The 18,341-nt window shown below is 36.3% G+C and overlaps 1 long non-coding RNA gene across 1 annotated transcript; it reads left to right on the top strand.

The window, feature by feature from the left end:
• Nucleotides 1-7,606: 7,606 nt before the first annotated feature.
• On the top strand, nucleotides 7,607-10,261 carry LOC147566852 (uncharacterized). The gene is made up of 3 exons (XR_015230583.1): nucleotides 7,607-7,755; nucleotides 8,562-8,909; nucleotides 9,378-10,261. It is a non-coding gene; the product is annotated as an uncharacterized LOC147566852 (long non-coding RNA).
• Nucleotides 10,262-18,341: the final 8,080 nt, after the last annotated feature.

Raw genomic sequence — 18,341 nt, 5'->3', positions numbered from 1 at the left:
CTTGCTGTTACTTTTATTTGACCAACATCAATGCTACTGAAATTAGCAATAGTGTTGCTGAAATGGGTGTTCATCTTCTCATTTGCTACAATCGTTCATTCATGATTTTGATAAACAGGAAAAATATATTCAAAACAAGAAATTGAGTCATACGACATAACAAATTCTAAATGTTTAAAATGAAACATTAGATAGCTAATCAAACTTATAAAACCATATACTAGGATGTCTTCTTTTTTAGAAAATATTCAACATATAGCTTGTTGTTTCGGAAACATTTCCTAATAGGCCTTCATCTTCCCATTCCTTCATTATTTGAGTTCGCATTTTTTTGAAAGCATCTTGCAACATAGGTTAGAGGGTGCTAAGATCAGTGTTCAAAATTCGTTCTTGCTCTTTTTTCTCTTTACTGCCTTTTTGACCAAGAGGTCGGATAATTTCTTCCACCTCATTATTTTCAGTAGTGGGTGTATCCAAGTTGATATGATTATCTTCAGATAAGTTAACTGTATCTGGTGATAATGAAGGTGAATTAACCAGGTAATCACTAACCGTCTTCGTTTTCTTTGAATTATTAGTTCTCGAGAGTTGTTTTAAACACCATTTAGGATTGTGTTTCAATATCTCCCAACAATGTATGAATTTGGATGGTGATCCATCTCCTATTCCTGCATATATATGCATTGCACTTTTAATCTACAAATACAAACAAGAAAAAAATTCGTTAATATTTACATCATAAAATCAAATATTGTAAAAAGAATAAGAGGAATTAGTCTTACCATATCTGACATTGTCTTTCCACTTTGGGGAGCTCTCTCAAGTGATTCATATATCCCGTGGAATTTGTTGACAGATGTTTGTATGGTTCCCCATCGGCATTGTAAGCTTTTGGCATTTCTTGACTCATCGTGCGTTCCCATTTTATCATTCCAACTGTTGAAAATGCGATCCCACATACAATGACTAGTCTGATCTTTTCATACAATCGCATCAGTAGATACATATAAATATGACTTTACAAGCGCGGTGTCCTAATGTACAGCCCAATGCCGATTTGACGCTTGGTTCGCCTTTCTGGCTCCTTTGGAAGCAACTGAAGTTTGAGGATTAGGAGCACCCGAGAGAGCTTGGGAAGAACCTTCATTACCATGTAAATTTTCATTCATAAGAGGATATGCAGCAAAATCTCGGTTTAAACTCCTAGGTTGAAGTTGAATTTCTGGCGCGTTTAGATTGGGTGAATGGAAAAACTGATTATAAGCAACATGTGATTGCAGTTGTTCATTTAGATAGTCCGTATGTCTCTCCGTTGGGAGAGAATCACTAATCGTAACCCTCTCGTTGTGCTTATCATACTGTTATGACTCCATAACACCGTACTCTTTTGAATCCAAAAGTATATGCAAACAAAATTAAAAAAACGACCATTGATTAATATTTATGATTGCGGACATGTTAATAACAATACAACACACTAATACTTATGAATTAAAGGAATTCATGTGAATGAAAATTGGTGTGAAGTCTAGTGAACCTAAATACTAGGCTAACTAGAACAAATTAAAACTCGCAAGTGCACGAACCTTATGTGAATATGGCACGTATTACGAAGTCGATCCCACGAGGATTTGTTTCGAATTAAACCTAAACCTAAAATTAACTAATAAACTAGGAAAGATAATAGTTGGGTGTTTTGAGAAATTATCTGAAGACTTAAAAAGTAAAACTAAAGAAACAAGGTAAAATTGTTTAAAAACTATTAGGTTGTAACTCTAGGATATTGGAATTCAACACTAACAATCATATTCAAGTCTAATATCTAATTCATATTATTATCTCTCTTTGATAACTCAAAAATTGGTGGAAATCAATCTCCAATTTTCGGAAGATTAAACGATAAAGAACTTTTCACAATTAACTAAACTCATAACCCACTTCACTTAAAATATCATGCAATTAGGAACCAAGTTGTTAGTTTCTTAGGCTAACCGAAGTACGATGAATTCAAAACATTAAAGCACATTAACAAGAGATGATAAAACAAATATGATACTAAAATTCAAATACTCATGTTAGGGTTTCATCCTCTATCCTAGCGGAAGAGTTAGAAACCCATGGATATTAAATACATGGTTCAATTAATGATAAACAAGTAAAGGAAAAGAGTGAAGAAGATAAAACCGAATTGATATTTGATGAGGCCTGTTATTCCCGTTTTTCTCCAAAACTTGTCTTCAATTGTAGCTCAAGAATCTCCCAAAATTATACTCCAAAAAAAGCTAATGAGTCTCTTGTATTGCTCCTCTAATGTTGCACTCAATATTGGTGTGTGGAGTTATGTCTTCCTTTGAACTCTTGGTCTCCTTTTATAATGTCCCATTAGCCAAATGATTAGAAACCTTGAGATTTGGAAACTGGGGAATTTAGGAAACTATTCAGAAATTAGAAGAAAACTGGCCGCCTATATTCTTTCTTTGTAACCCGTAGCCCTGGAGATTTTAGGCGGTTTATGGAATGGGAAACACTAGAGGCACTCCAGAGAGTTTCTATGAGCCCCAACCAATTAAAAATCCAACACAACCGACTCATTGATTGGAATCTACTGTTTGTAGAGATGTCATCACTATTTCTTTATTTTGGAGGGGTCCCACCATCAATTTCTTCATTCTTTATTTATGCCATATGATGTCATCATCTTATTCCCATTAAAAGCAACACCTCTTCTTCCTTATCAAAATTTGTATGATAATAATCAACCATCATCTAGCTTCTTCACATTTATGGGATTTCCCTGAAAATGCATATAACTAAGGGAGATTCATCCAATTTTAATGACTAACAATATAACTTTGACAACAAATAATTGAGTTTTCACAAACTCATCAAACAACCCCAAACTTATATTTTGCTAGTCCTTGAGCAAAACAGAAAAATATTATACTAATAATAAAAACAAAATCCTAACTCACTTTCGCAGGCATCGCGGTTGCACTTAGCACGTGCAACAAGCCGTTAAACCCCTAGGTCTCCCCTAGTGGACGAGTTGTGTCTCGTGAGGGTTTCTAGTGAATATATCCACAAAATTCATATTCCAAAATACAATAGGGTTCAAACTATTTAGAGTTAAAGAGGAGTCAAAAATAGAACTAGTTCATCCAACGTCAGACTTTAGAAAGCTAATAGAAGAAGATCAAAGTTCGAGACACTATTCAAGTACTAAAATTTTCTCACTAGTAATCTAAACTCAAAGTATCCGTTGCTAGCCAATATGAGCATATTTCAGTTCTGAGAAAGTAAAACTTCAATCCCCATCCTAATACATTTCGCTTCGACTTCAGCCTCACGGACATACACTCGAAAATAAAAGTCACTCGGAATGGTTTACTCGCATGTGTGAGTATGAGTATGGAAATGGACTCAACACATGATTTTAAGAAGAACTAAAATTTCAGAGAGACGATCTCATGGAAGGAATTCAACCACTTTACTAAGGATGGGGAAGCTCACTCATCTTCTCACCCGATTAACTATCTAACAGTACCGTCCTAGAGGTAATTGATATGATGTCGAAATGGAATTTTCGGTTTTCTAAGGATATAGACTCTTTGATATCATCGGAACTTTACTCCTTTGAAAATTTACTCTTTTTCATCTTCTTGTGGTTGTAACTTTTTTTTCTCTTTTTTTTCTTTTTTTTTCCTTTTTTTTTCAACAACCTTTTTATCGAAGATCTTCACTGCTTCTTCCTTTCCTTTATTGATTGTCTTCCTCTCAGAATTCTTTTGGAATAAGTGGTATGGTGACATGATCTGTTATCCTCTACTATGGTACTGTTTATCTAGTTTTTCAGACTACAAGAATGAGGTTTATTCGCATTCCTGATGACACCCTCAGTGATTGGAGAATTTAACTCACGAGATCAAATGAGTTTTCTAAAAATTACGAGGTTGAGTAGCTTTTCATTCTACTCGGAGTTTATGCGGTTTGCTATGTCAGTGTCAAATACTTCTGATTTTCACTTGCGGCAATTTGTGTCGGAAAAAGATCTTATTGTAAGAGAAGAAGCATGTCGTATTGGGCTATTCTTTGGTGGGTTCATTGGATCTTATCATGCCCTTAGATGTTTGTTAAGAAAGTTTAGAAACAAAGAAACACCTTTTAATGCGTCTCTATTCATATTTGGATTACTATTTACTTTTACGACTCAAAACTCTTTAGAATTAATATCTTTTCTTTTACTGCATAATGGTTCCTCTTCGATATTCATGACATAGTTAAGGGCGTGATGGAACAGAGTTCTAGCAGGTTCAATTGCAGGATTATCTATTTTAGCATTAGATGATCCAAGCCGAAGGCGGACCCTTGCTGGATATGGTGAAGTTTAGTGAAAGTAGGGTCAGAGAAGAGAGAATACCAAGGCTTATGTATTGAAAGTCATCAACACAAACATTGAATATAATAAAATTGAACAACAAAATATAATTGCACTCAATTATTTCTGAATTAACATATAATTTTGTTTGGAAATTTCTACGAGCAGTTGATGAGCAGAACCTAAAACTTGCACATGGTTCATAACAATGGTTAGGGCAAACAAAGTTAACCATTACAGTGATGGAGACAAAACTTATGCACTTAATTTAGAGATTTTGATGATGAATAAGATAAAAGATTAATAATGTAATCAAACTAGTTTACTAATCTAAAGATTTTGATGATGAAAAATATCACAAATCCCATACATCAATCATAAATAAAACTGTGGAATTTGAAGTAAACGAAAACTTTTATTGCAATGAATGGTTCTTTACTCTGTAATCTTCAAAGAGAAATGAATTTTCTGTAAGACCAATCCACCATTATATATAGCTCAAAATTTCTCTCTCAAAGTTCCTCCCACATTTCGTGAAAATGTAATTTTGGCGGGACAGTTAACATTTTAGGGGTTTTTTGATAATTTAAAATCCTATAAAATAAATGCCACCTAACCAATTTTCAAGATTTTAGAGTGTTGCATTGGAGATGGGTTTTGAATTGAGGATCTCAAAAGTGACATGTATGAAAGATAATCTCAAATCACACTCAACACATAGGACTAATTGAGTAATTTTTAGCGTTGCATTGGAGATGCTCTTATGGAGAGAGACAAAAAAAGATGAAAATTTAAAATTGGAAGATAGAAGTACAAGGGAGTAAAATCCAAAACTTTCCCAAGTCCCATAAGCCCACTCCTCCCAAAGCCACTCATTCTTGGCCCTGGAAATCTATTACTAAGCAATATTCACAAATGGAAGGTCTTATTTTCTAGGACATCAATACAGGAGTAAACATAAACATTTGGCAGGATTTTTGGATCCCGAACCACCCCCTCCCATAACTAACCAAACTGGGTCTAAACTTAAATGGGTTTCACAATTTATTACTAATATCAGTTGGAATTTTCAGATTTTACAGCAGTGTTTTAATAATGAGATATGCAGATCTATCCTGAGCATCAACCTCCAAAATAATAAAGAAGATAAACCGATGTGGACGTTAACTAAATCAGGTACTTTTTCCATAAAATCTATGTCTACCTATTTAAGAACAGGAAGCACGAACATTGTGCAGGATCAAACCAACTGGCTCTTTATCTGGAACATGAATACTATCCCGCGAGTGAAACTATTTCTATGGAAATGCTGTACCAATAGCTTACCTGTAAAAGCTAAAATTGGCAAGTTCATTGGAGACCAATTCTCTTGTATTAACTGTGATGAAAACGAAACTTTAGATCATTTGATGCTTCATTGCACGTTTGCAAAAGCAATATGGTTTCATTTTCAGGTGAGAACAGATCAAATTAGCTCTACTAATCAATGGATTAAACAATGGAGAAAACTAAATGAGGATATCACCAATCAATATGCCAAGATCCTTTGGTTCATATGGAAAACTCGATGTGAAAACGGTTTTAACACGAACAAACAAAACCCGCGACAAATAATCGACAGAATAAATAGTGCGTCTATCACTCCTCTCAAGATTGAGACGGTTATCGCTAACAAATGCAGGAAAAATACTAAGCAACAAATATGGAGACCTCCATCGACACCATATTAAAGTTGAACGTCGACGCATCTTTTACCAACGCTACAGATCCGACCGGAATAGGATGTAGCATTAGAGATGAAGAGTCGAATTTCATTATAGCAGCAGCAGACTCGGTGCGGTACCAAAACGTGGAAGAATGTGAAGGACTGGCCATCCTTTCTAGTATACAATGGGCGTTACAATTGAACATCACTCACGCTCACATAGAAAGTGATAATCAAGCTCCTGTAAATTTCATCAATGGTCAAAGCGTAGGACTCCACTGGCAATCCTTAAAGATTATGCAACAAGTTAGGTTTCTTAAAGATAAATTCGAGGGCATCATGTTCACCTGTGTACCTAGAGACTGTAATGCTCCAGCAGATGCGCTTGCAAAATGGGGAAGAAGAGATGAGGATCGAAAAGTGTGGAATTATCTACCTTCTTTTGTTTCTGTTCTACTTTAGTTGTATTGTTTGTATATTGTACGCTCGTTTTACTTTAATGCAATGTTCTCTCATCAAAAAAAAAGTACAAGGGAGTAAAAAAGAAAAAAAAATGTAGATTAAGTTTAAATTTGATCTTTTAGTTAATGCATAAAAACCAAAAAATAAATCATCTTGACATCTATAGAAACTTAGAGCATCTCCAATGCAACCCTCAAACTCTAAATCTTAGGGTGCCACATAACTTTTTTTTTTTATAGTTTTTCTTTAAAATCCATTTTCCAATGCAAAACTCAACAATCAACATGAATCTCTAGAATGATGTGTCAAGATTCATTAGATCCTTAATTTAGAGTTCCCTCTTGAAGATCTCTAAGTGTCACATAAGCAAATCAAGTAATTTTGTATCAAAATATAAGTTTTTGGAGTTTCTCTTAAGTGTTGCATCGAAGAAGGCTTTCTAGTAGAGTATTTCTAAATGGCCAAATAGGAAATCGACCATATAGGGATTCACTTTTCACACTTGACAGATAGGATTTTAGAGTTTTTTTTAGTCTTGCATTGGAGATGCTCTAACTTTAAAGTTTTTCTAATTTGAAGTTTTTCTTTAAACTTCAGAAGGCCACGTGCGAAGCTGGTCACACTTTATGGAGGCAAATTAAGAAAAAATCTTTTTATTTTAATCTGGTGTATTTAGTTTAAACAAGTTACTATGCTTCACTCATACGGGACTCACTAATTTTTGTCTATACGAAAATTTTTGTTTATTCCTACGTTGGCCTCGGTAATTGAATGCCATACAAACGAATCCAAAGAGATGGAAGTTTTAAAGGCTATCTAATAGTGTCAAAGGCACCTTCTCGAAGTAAAATAGAAGAAGTTTGTGAAGGAATGAGGCGCCTCTAGTACTTATAGGATGCGCCTATAACATTTCCCTTGATCGGAAATAAAGTGAGATTGTCTTTTCGGCACCTACCACATCCACTATCTTCGATGCGAAATAAAGTGATTTGTCTTTGCTTCACCTACCGACAACCACTATCATCAATCCCAACTATATAAAGTGCTTCTTCTTCCTCTTCTTTGTATTATGAGTACAAACCAAACCCTAGGTTCAGATCTATCCCCATGGGTATGTTTTCTTTGTATTAGAGAACCCTCGAACCCAAGTTCCAATCATATAGAAATTTTCTGGTATTTGAGAGGGGAGAGAACTGTATTTGATAACATCAAGGTAAGTTGGTTTTGATTCATTTCAATTCTGTGTTTTTTTTAATCATGAATTCTTCTTCTGCTGATTCATTTCTACAATAAATTTTATCTAAGATGAATTGGCCCGTCAGGTATATCAAATCGAAGGTCCTAGGGTTTATTATGAGGTTCTGGATCTCTACTTTATAGAATCAATATTATTAGCATAAAATTTCATAAAGAGCATGAGATAATCCCAAACTGAACTAGACATAAAATAACATGGGTAAAAACCCAGGAACTTTTATATAGGGAGGCTACTTTATGTTGTTGGTAGTGTTTCTTATTTTCTATGTGGGATTTGAAGTTTGACCCCAAATTATGATAGTCCCACATTGCTACCGAGAGTGTTTGGAGTCTCGTGGAGCCTTCGCTGAGAACAAATCCCTGTACCTTTTGGCTTGGCCTGAGGTGCGAAAAGCGGGGACAATATCGACGAGAAAAAATCAAAAAAAGAAACACCATCTTAGTGTTGTCGGGATTGAGGACTCTTCATCTGTTTTTGTTGCTAAATCAAACAAGTCCATATCATTTTATTATGTCGATTGCACATAAAACTTATCCGTCTTCTCTCATTGGTGAATCATTAATAACTTCGCCTGAATAACAAAGAAAAAAATTCTTTCTTTGAGAAAGCAAACACTTATAAAAGCTTGTCTTTCCTTCTATGTCGTTAAGTAAACGCTTCTTCGTGGTCCTGAGATTCTCAAGCTTGTTTTATCCTTAACTAGTTACTAGCATTGTTGTTTGTTAAGGGTTTTGTTTGTTAATATGTACGATGTGTTTCAGGTGTGCAAGGATCATGGAAAGATTCAGAGACATGATGATTAGGTACTTCTTGCATGCGGGATGACCAAGAAGTATGCCATCCTTAGAGACAGCTCGCTCAAACATTTCAGTTTTAAAGGCTCAAACATTTCAGTTTTAAAGGCTAAAACCTACAGTTTGAGATTCGCCCCGGAAAATGACTCAATGACCCTATAGTAGTTGAAGGTACCAACAACACTGTAGTCCTTTCTCGAGGCGAATCTCAAACTGCGGGTTTTACTTCTTTGTATGTTCTTAGCCTCCTTTTCAGTATACAAGGTGTATCCTGCATCAAAAGGGCTCGAGTCATTGCATTTGCACATAAAGCAGGTGCGTGTGTATCGTGGTCCTCTGTTGTAGATATCCTAGACTCCAAACCATCGTGAGAACTAAAAATGCTTAAAAGGAGAAACAAAAAAGTGACATCAACATACAGGACAAAGACTAGGATTAGCGACTATTCCTTTAATATATCGAAAATATTAGATAACCCAGCAAATTCAACCCACTTGGTTACAGCTAATTACATACTTGTCAACCAAGTAGGTTGAATTTACTGGGTTCTCTAGCATTTCCGTAAACTTATACTTATTTTGAAGTTTCTATGTATGAGTCTACCATCTTCCAGAATTTGCCCCATAGATTTTTCTCCAAGACACCAGCTTTTGCTAGCATTAGTTGCCCAATATTTATGGACCCCAAGCACATTAATTATCATGTCTTATAATTTATTATCAACTTTTGAGTTTCTCTAGCAAATTAACTACATTTTCGGTTTCTAATTTAATGTTTTTTCAGTTCTCCATCATCTTCAACATCTCTTACTTCCACTTTCATCTTCATTGTCATCATCTTCAACATTTTTGGTGATGCTTGCCTTCATTTTCCATCTATCTTCATCATTGTCGTCTCTATATCCGATTACTATGCAATTTTCCAAATCTCAAAATTGATTATCCTAAAACATATTGAGATAATGAAGAATAAAAGTACTAAAAGAGGTTGACTATGGGGATGATGAAGATTAGCCATGGAAAAGAAATATCAAAAATAGATTGAGATGATAATGAAGGTTGACCATAAAAAATGGGTATGTTTTGGATATGTATATTCTGTCTTCAAGAGGAGAATAATTGTTCAAAAAGGATAATGAAAATGGAAGAAAAATCTTTTCCTCTTAATCTTCTATACTTTTGAGATTCGGAAGAGGGTAGAGGAAAGGAATATAAAGATGATGATGATGAAGATGAAAAATGTTAAAGATGATAATAAGCTTCATCAGTAGAATGTTGAAAATGAAGACGAAAGAAAAGGTTAAAGACGAGAACATTGTTATTTGAAGATGACATTGGGTGTTAAAGACGGAGATAGAAAAAAAGGTTAATTAGACAAAAAGAAGGTATTTGATCGGAGAAACTAAGAAGTTGATAATGAAGAATAAGACAGGACAGTTAATATGTTTGGTGATCGTAAAGTATAACGATTGAAACACAAATTTGGTAATTAAATGAACGGTAATTAGTGTGGGCCAGAAGTGGTCAATTTTGACCTAGTAGCCTGTGAGTTTCTCAGGGTTGTAGCTAAAAAACTATTTTCTTTTATTAGTTGAACAAATTTAATAACGGTAATAATAATTAGATTCGAGAAATAATTGAATAAGGATTTTGGATGAGATTTCAATATATTGTATATACTATTTCCTAATTTATACGGTATGCCACCTTCTTATTCCATGTTGCGTTCGCTTGGATGTCTTTATTTCCCTTCTTTGAGATCTTATGCTTCTAACAAACTTTCACCTTGTAGTTTTTCGCGTGTGTTTATCGGTTACAGTCAATTTCATAGGGGTTTCAGATGTCTAGATCCTACCACCAAGAAAGTATTTGTGTCTCGCCATGTTATTTAGATGAAACTATTTAGAGTTATTTTCTAAATAGCCCCCAACTTTGTGACTGGTTTCCTGCCTAGCCCCCTTTTACTACAACACTGAAATCTGCTCTTACCACTCCTCTAGTATCGAGTCCTCTCTTTGACAGGTATTACTCTGAGTCTCATGCGTTCTCTGACATATTCGATTACGGGAGCGATTGCTCCGACGGTTTCAATAGATTATAGCTCGGAGCGTGGTTTTCAAGGATACATCCCGTTTGGTTGCTCAAGATTTTACCCAGAAACTTAAACTTGATTTTGATGAGACCTTCAGCCATGTGGTCAAACCCCACGACTATTGGGATTATTTTATCTATCGCATTTTCTCGTGGATGGTCCATTCTTAAGTTAGATGTGAAGAATGCCTTTCTTCATAGGGATCTGACTGAGGAGGGTTACATGGCCCAACCTCCTGGTTTCGTTGATACTTCCCATCCATTGTATGTTTGTCGTCTACACAAGGCTCTCTATGGTTAGAAGCAGGCTCCTCGGTCATGGTATGACAAGTTGAGCTCTTACCTACTCTGTATTGGTTTTCATGTTTGTAAATCTGCCAACTCTCTTTTTATTCGTACTGCTCCAGTGGGTATGATCTATTTGTTGCTTTATGTTGATGATATTATACTCAAGGGAGCTTATTCCTCAACTATTGATACTATTATTTCTCAGATGTCTTCTAAGTTTGATATGAAGAATAAGAGATCTCTACATTATTTTCTGGGTATTGAAGCAACTTCGAATAAGGATGGTTTTTTACTTACTCAATCTAAATATGAGGGGTTGGGCCATTGGTCCAAAAAGGGGGCCAAAATGAAAATCCCACCCAAAGTTGCCTAAAAATGAAAGGGAGGTCCAATGTGTCAGTTTGGGGGTCAAAATTACGTAAAGGGCCCTTAGAAAATAAAGTATTTACCGTTCATTCCATCGAAAATTACAAAATTGCCATCGAAAATTCTCGGGAAACGATTTTTTTTTCTGAAAAATAATCTGACAACCCGTCCATCAGAATTTGTACTGTTCAAAAAATTACGGAACAGCCACCGAAAAATTCTCGGGAAACGAAATTTTTTTCGGGAAATTATTTTATTTACTGGAATTTTTTTTCTGTACTAGACATTTTTGCTGGGCGGGAATTTGAAATTTTCAAAACTTTGAAAAAAAAAATTTGTGACCGGGAAATTATTTTATTTACTGGAAATTTTTTTCTGTACTAGACACTTTTGCTGGGGCGGGAATTTAAAATTTTCAAAAAAATTTGAAAATTTTCCCGGGAATTTGAAAATTTTCCCGGGAATTTGAAATTTCGTTTTAAAATTTCAAAATTTCGAAAAAAAGATTTCTTTTGAAAATTTCAAAAAATTTGAAAATTGGAATTTTTTGTGTACAGGAAATTATTTTATTTACTGGGAAGAGATGGTTTGTTGGGCGGGAATTTGAAATTTCGTTTCAAAATTTCAAAAAATTTTGAAACTTTGAATTTTTCGTGTACTGGTAAATTATTTTATTTACCAGTCAGTTTTTTTTTTCCAGGAAACGTCAACATGTCCCGTCCAAGGGCAAGAGGGGAATAAAAAAAACTGACATTTGGACCTGCAACTAATTTTTGGGCAAGAGTGGATTTTTTTGGGTTTACCCCCCAGATTTTGGACTGTTGACTCAAAAATCCTCTAAATATGCCTTAGACATTCTTAAAGTTTTAATCTTAGAGGTAGTGGTGGCCAACGGTCCAGCCGTTGCTGTGCCGGGTCGTGGCTAATGGCCCAGCTGTTGCCGGCCCATTCACGAACTTTTTATTTATTTATTTGTAAAAAAAAAAAGTAACAATATGAAGCACTAATTATTTTTCAAATCAAACGTTGTCATCTTTGTTTAAACTTTAGAATCTATGTTTATTTTATTAATTAATAATTTTATTAAGTATTAATTTTATTAATTAATAATTACTTTCAACAAAATGGTAATAATCTTTTGTAAATTGAGTACCCGTTTCTAAGGGTTAGCGTGGTGTGACGTGTTAGGAACGCTATTGGTCGTGGCGGGTCGTGTTTCCGTTCCTAAAATGGCGTGGTTGACGGGTCTAAGAACTTAAAATCTAGACCCGCCACGACCCGCTTGAGCCGTGACGGGTCGGCGTGACACGCGTCGTTCCGTGTCGGGTTGCCTTATAAACGAGTCGCTGGTCCGTTTCCGGGCCAACACGACCCGTTGCCACCACTACTTAGAGGTGTCAAACCAGCTTCCACGCCTATGATTACAAGCATTCAGTTGTCAAGACAGGGTGCTGCTTTTGCGGATCCTACTCTATATCGTAAGGTGGCCGGGCTCTTCAATATCTTACGTTAACCCGTCCAGATTTGGCCTACGAGGTCAATGTGGCGTGTCAGTTTATGCACTCTCCCAGAGTTGAACACTTTTAGTGTGTTAAACGCATTTTGCGTGCATTTTGCGTTATGTTAAGGGGATGATTCACATGGGTTTACAATTGTTTGCAGACTCTGCCTCTAATTCTCTCCATGCTTACTGTGATGCTAATTGGGCAGGTTTTCTTGGCACACAATGTTCTACATCTGGCTACTCAATTTTTCTTGGTCGAAATCTTCTCAGCTGGAATGCTCGTAAGTAGCCTACGTTTTCTCGTTCCAGCACCCGAAGCTGAATATCGTGCTTGTGCCTATACTACTGTTGACTTAACTTGGATTGGTTATATTCTTGAGGAATTGGGTATTCGTCTATCTACTCCTATTCGTATATATTGTGACAATAAAAGTGTCATCCTAATAACTGCCAACCTAGTGTTTCATGGTCGATCTAAGCACATTGCTTTGGAATATCACTTTGTTCGAGAAAAGGTGACAATCGACTTAATGAAGAACCATTTTGTCCCATCTCATGATCAACTCGCTGATATTTTGACAAAAACTTATCTCATTTCCGGTTCTTGGAGCTTTGTTTCGAATTGAACCTTTGCGTCTCCCTGAAGCTCAATTCACGAGAGCGTAATAACAGTAATAATAATCAGATTCGAGAAATCATTGACTAAGGATTTTGGATAAGATTGGACTTGATATTTTACAATATATTGTATATATCATTTCCTCCTTTATGTATTTGTTTCCTCTCTTATGTATATCTATCAATGTCAACTGCATGTTTACATAAATTGTTGACAATATAAATATACGAGGGAGGTTCATGGTTTTCCTCATACAAAACCTATTCATATTCTTTTAAAATTTACGTTCAAACTTCTGCCTCCGAGTTTATAGTAAGTAGATATGAATTAAGAATCAAATATTTCACGGAAACCTGTAATATCGAAATGCATCCAAATGGTTAAGAGCTTCACTAACTCTCGTACAAATGATGCAGGCAGGAGCATGAATGATGTGAGCGGGAAGTACAAAGGATTCAAAGAGCAGCAAGAGCTGCCAACAAAAGGCAGGACTATTGACAATCGCAAATCCAATTTCGGGAGTGATTAAATTTTTCATTTCCAATGTCAGACTCTCAAATGAAGGGATCCCAACTGAAACATAAACGTGTGATATATGTTTACGACATCTTAATTCTATTTTCAACCATTAATTATTAGTTCCAAATTTAAATTTGACATAAGAGAAAGTTTTAAAAAGATGAAAAAAAAAGTTAATTAGAGAAGAACTTGCTCTTAAGCAAGGGGGGCTCCCACCTCCAACGTTTTAAAAAGATGAACAAAATAAAAAAAAACAAAAAGAAACTATAAATTATTTGTCTAAAATAAAAAATAAAATAGATTGGGTATAGCTGTTGAGAGCTCACAAGAGGGCTCCTAGCCCCAACATTGGACTTGCTCTTAAGCAAGCCATAATGAGATGATAGAGACAATGATTTTGCTAAGAGCAAGCCATAATGAGAGGATAGAGACAATGATTTTGCTTCTAAGTAGTGATGGTGCCGTTTAAAGCCATCCAAGTCAGAGGCCGACGTCTATTGATCCACCTCATTAGTCCCCCTTCGTTGAACATTTTTGGTAACTCTTAAAATTCTCTGAATGATATGATACATTGAAATAGTCAACACAATGTTTAACGTGGTTCAGTCAAAGATCTCATATAATCTCGTCCTACATCAGAGAAACCAATAATGGATTTACTAGTAGTGAGTTTGATTCATTACGTTTATCAAACATCTTGAATTCTTGTTAATCTCGGATCTCCGTCGGCTGGATCCGTCACGATGTTCGCTAATCTCATTACCTCCCGCAAGTCAAAATCCTGGATTTCGAAGTGTCCAAGTTGGAGAAAAATGATGAAAATACGGTAAAAAAATATTCAACATTTGTAGACTATAGTGTTAGAAAACTTGCTCCACGTATTAGTAGGATTGAAGCAAAAGTCACTTGGATTGAAACAAACAACCGACTTTTTTTTTTGTAACTCTTCAATCCTCGATGATTGATGAAGATGATTGAAACAATGATTAAGTCATAACGATTTTATCAAACGAAAACGTTAGGAAACTACACGGAAGTTAATTCAAGATTGATTAACCTGCTCAGATACTATGTTAAATTCACGATTATGTGATAACTGAAAAGATACATCGGAATAGTCGACACAATAATTTAACGTGGTTCAGTCAAAGATCCCAGTAATCTCGACCCTACGCAGGAAAGGAACTCAGATACCTTGGTCTAAACTTGTTTGGTTTAGGGAGGGAATACCAAAACTCTCATTTATAGCTTGGATTGCATTAAAAAAGGGTCTCAAACCAAAAGCGAAGTTCCTAGTACGGGGGCTGGATGTTAGAGAGTCTACTCCACTCGGCTAAACCGAGTGGATTAGTCCATGATTAGGAAAAGGATTCCTAGTATAATTAGGAATCCTAATGCTATTAGGATTGTTGTACTAGATAAAGTTTAGTTTAGTGAGTTTTATATTTCTAAAACTTCTCCTATGTAAACCTATATAAAGAGGTCCATACCCAATGTAATAATCAAGTTGTAAGTGTAAATAAAGAAGGTATTTACCTATCTCTCTCTCTCTCTCACGATCAACTCTTCTCTATCATCTTCCTCTCTCGGCTTACTCACATATCTCCATCACCATACTCGGTTACAACCGAGAAGTGATAGTGTCAAACTCTCGGCATACCCGAGAGCATCAATCCACCATCCTCGGTTATAACCGAGTGTCATTCATCATCTTCCTCCTCGGGTTCAACCGAGAGCTATCCAAGTTATCATCCCTCTCGGTTCTCACCCGATTGTCTCCTCTATACCTCGACTTAACTCGAGTTATAATCATAAAGGTATTTATCGTTTCACATGGTATAAGAGCCTAAAGAATTCAATTTTTTTTTGAAAGATGACTACTCCCGAATCTTCGGAGATCTCTCAAATTAATCCTAACACCAATAGTGGGCCGTTTGATGTTCACCACTCGGATTCTCCTACTACTATTCTCATCACACCGCTTCTAACCGGTGACAATTACTCCTCATGGTCGCGAGGAATGACTAAGGCCTTAAGGGCTAAAGCTAAACTTGGTTTCGTTGATGGAAGCATTGAAAAACCCACCGATCCTAAGGAATTAGAATTATGGGGACGATGTAATGATCTCGTCTCTAGTTGGCTCATCAATTCCGTTGATCCACCTCTTCGTGATTCAATCTTATATGATGAATCGGCCTTTGATATATGGCACAATCTATATGATCGTTTTCACCAAAGAAATGCTCCCAAAATATTCCAATTAAAGAGAGCAATTTCTTGTCTCAAACAAGATAATTCCGATGTTTCCACATACTTTACCAAACTCAAGGCTCTTCAAGATGAACTCAACTCTTTGCTAATTACCGAGCCTTGTACATGTGGTCATGGTAGATCCTTGATTGATCGAACAAATCAAGATAGAGCTATGGAGTTTCTCCAAGGTCTTAATGACCGATTCTCCTCAATTCGGAGTCAAATTTTGTTGATTGAACCATTCCCTTCCATTCTTCGAATTCATTCTCTTATTAAACAAGAAGAGGTTCAACAAAACATTGTTTCTCCTATGAATATAGATAACAATGCTGCTGCCCTAGCCGTTGGTTCCAATGAATATAATCAAAATCGGTCCTATGGTTCCGATAAACAAAGACCAAAACGACAACGACCGTTTTGTGATCATTGTAAACTCCATGGCCATGATAGTTCCACATGCTACAAACTCCATGGTTATCCACCAAACTATGGCCAACGTGGAAGACCACGTTCTCGGCAAGATGCGGCCACCAATTCGGTCACACATCAAACCGATGTGGGGGTGCCTACAGCAACTTCCCTCACTCCGGAACAATATCAATCCGTCTTGGCTTTGTTAGATCAACACAAACAGCCCACAACCTCTATCCGTCTCAACAAGGATCCACTTGTTAACCTCACCGGTAAGTATACTTCTTCTTCTCACCCTCCTTGGGTTATTGATTCCGGTGCCGCTAAGCATATATGTTCGGTTTTATCCCGTTTTTCTTCCTATTCTCTTGCTCCTCCGGATTTATTTGTTAGATTACCCGATGGAACAAGAGTTAAAGTCCACCATATTGGTTCGGTTTATTTTTCCAATAATTTCTATTTACAAGATGTGCTTCATATTCCATCTTTTCAATTTAATCTCATATCTATATCTCAAATTTCTAAATCTCTTCGTTGTACCGTCTTATTTGACAATGACTTATGTCTTTTTCAGGACCGAACAACGAAGATGGAGATTGGGCATGGTAGTCTTCATGACGACCTTTACTTCCTTCGCACGGAGCGTCAAATTTTTTCCGTTTCAAATTTAGTCCAAGACAAATCTAGTCATGAGTCTTTTTCTTTATGGCATTGCCGTTTAGGCCATCCATCTTTTTCTCGTTTTCAATTTTTTAATTCAAGACTTCCATGTATGAATTTTAAGTTCTTATCTAATAAAGTGCCGTGCGATGTTTGTCCACTTTCTAAGCAATGTCGATTGCCTTTTCCTACTAGCACTACTTCTTCCACTCATATATTTGAGCTAGTTCATGCCGATATATGGGGTCCTTTTCCGGTTCCCTCCACCTCCGGGTGTCGTTATTTTTTGACTCTTGCTGACGATTTTTCTCGTTGTACTTGGATATTTCTCCTAAATTCTAAATCGGATTCTACCGTACAAATTAGGAATTTCTCTAATTATGTTCACACACAATTTGAGTGTGTAATAAAAACAATTAGATCGGACAATGGTTCCGAGTTCATAAATCATTCTCTACAAAGTTGGTTTCTTGAAAAGGGGATTATCCATCAACGAAGTTGCACTTATACCCCCCAACAAAACGGTGTTGTAGAGCGAAAACATCGCCATATTCTTGAGGTCGCTAGATCTTTACGACTTCAAGCTCATCTTCCTCTTTCCTTTTGGGGAGAATGCGTTCTAACCGCCGTCTATCTCATTAATAAACTACCCACACCAATCCTTGATGGGAAATCCCCTCATGAAATTCTCATGGGTACTCCTCCGAATCTTTCACACTTACGTGTATTCGGATGCCTTTGCTATGCACGTATCCCTTTGGTCAAGACCAAGATGGATGCCCGGTCTTCCGCCGGCATCTTTCTCGGCTATCCAAGTGGACAAAAGGGTTACCGTATCTACGACATATCTACTCAACGTATTTTCATCTCAAGAGACGTTACTTTCTTCGAGAACCGTTTTCCAATGGCCTCTTCATCTCCGGCACAAGCTCCTCACGCCGACCCGTCTCCATCTCTCCCTATAGATGATGACGGAACCTTTGATTTTCCGGTGACTGCCGAGCCTTGCGCCGATTCACCGGCCGACAACAGCAGGT

This window comes from Eschscholzia californica, unplaced genomic scaffold (assembly GCF_041429995.1).
Source record: "Eschscholzia californica isolate CP2 unplaced genomic scaffold, dmEscCali1.0.p SCAF_1, whole genome shotgun sequence".
NCBI lineage: Eukaryota > Viridiplantae > Streptophyta > Magnoliopsida > Ranunculales > Papaveraceae > Eschscholzia > Eschscholzia californica.
The sequence above is the reverse complement of the archived record's forward strand: the minus strand, read 5'-3'. Positions and strand labels throughout refer to the sequence as shown.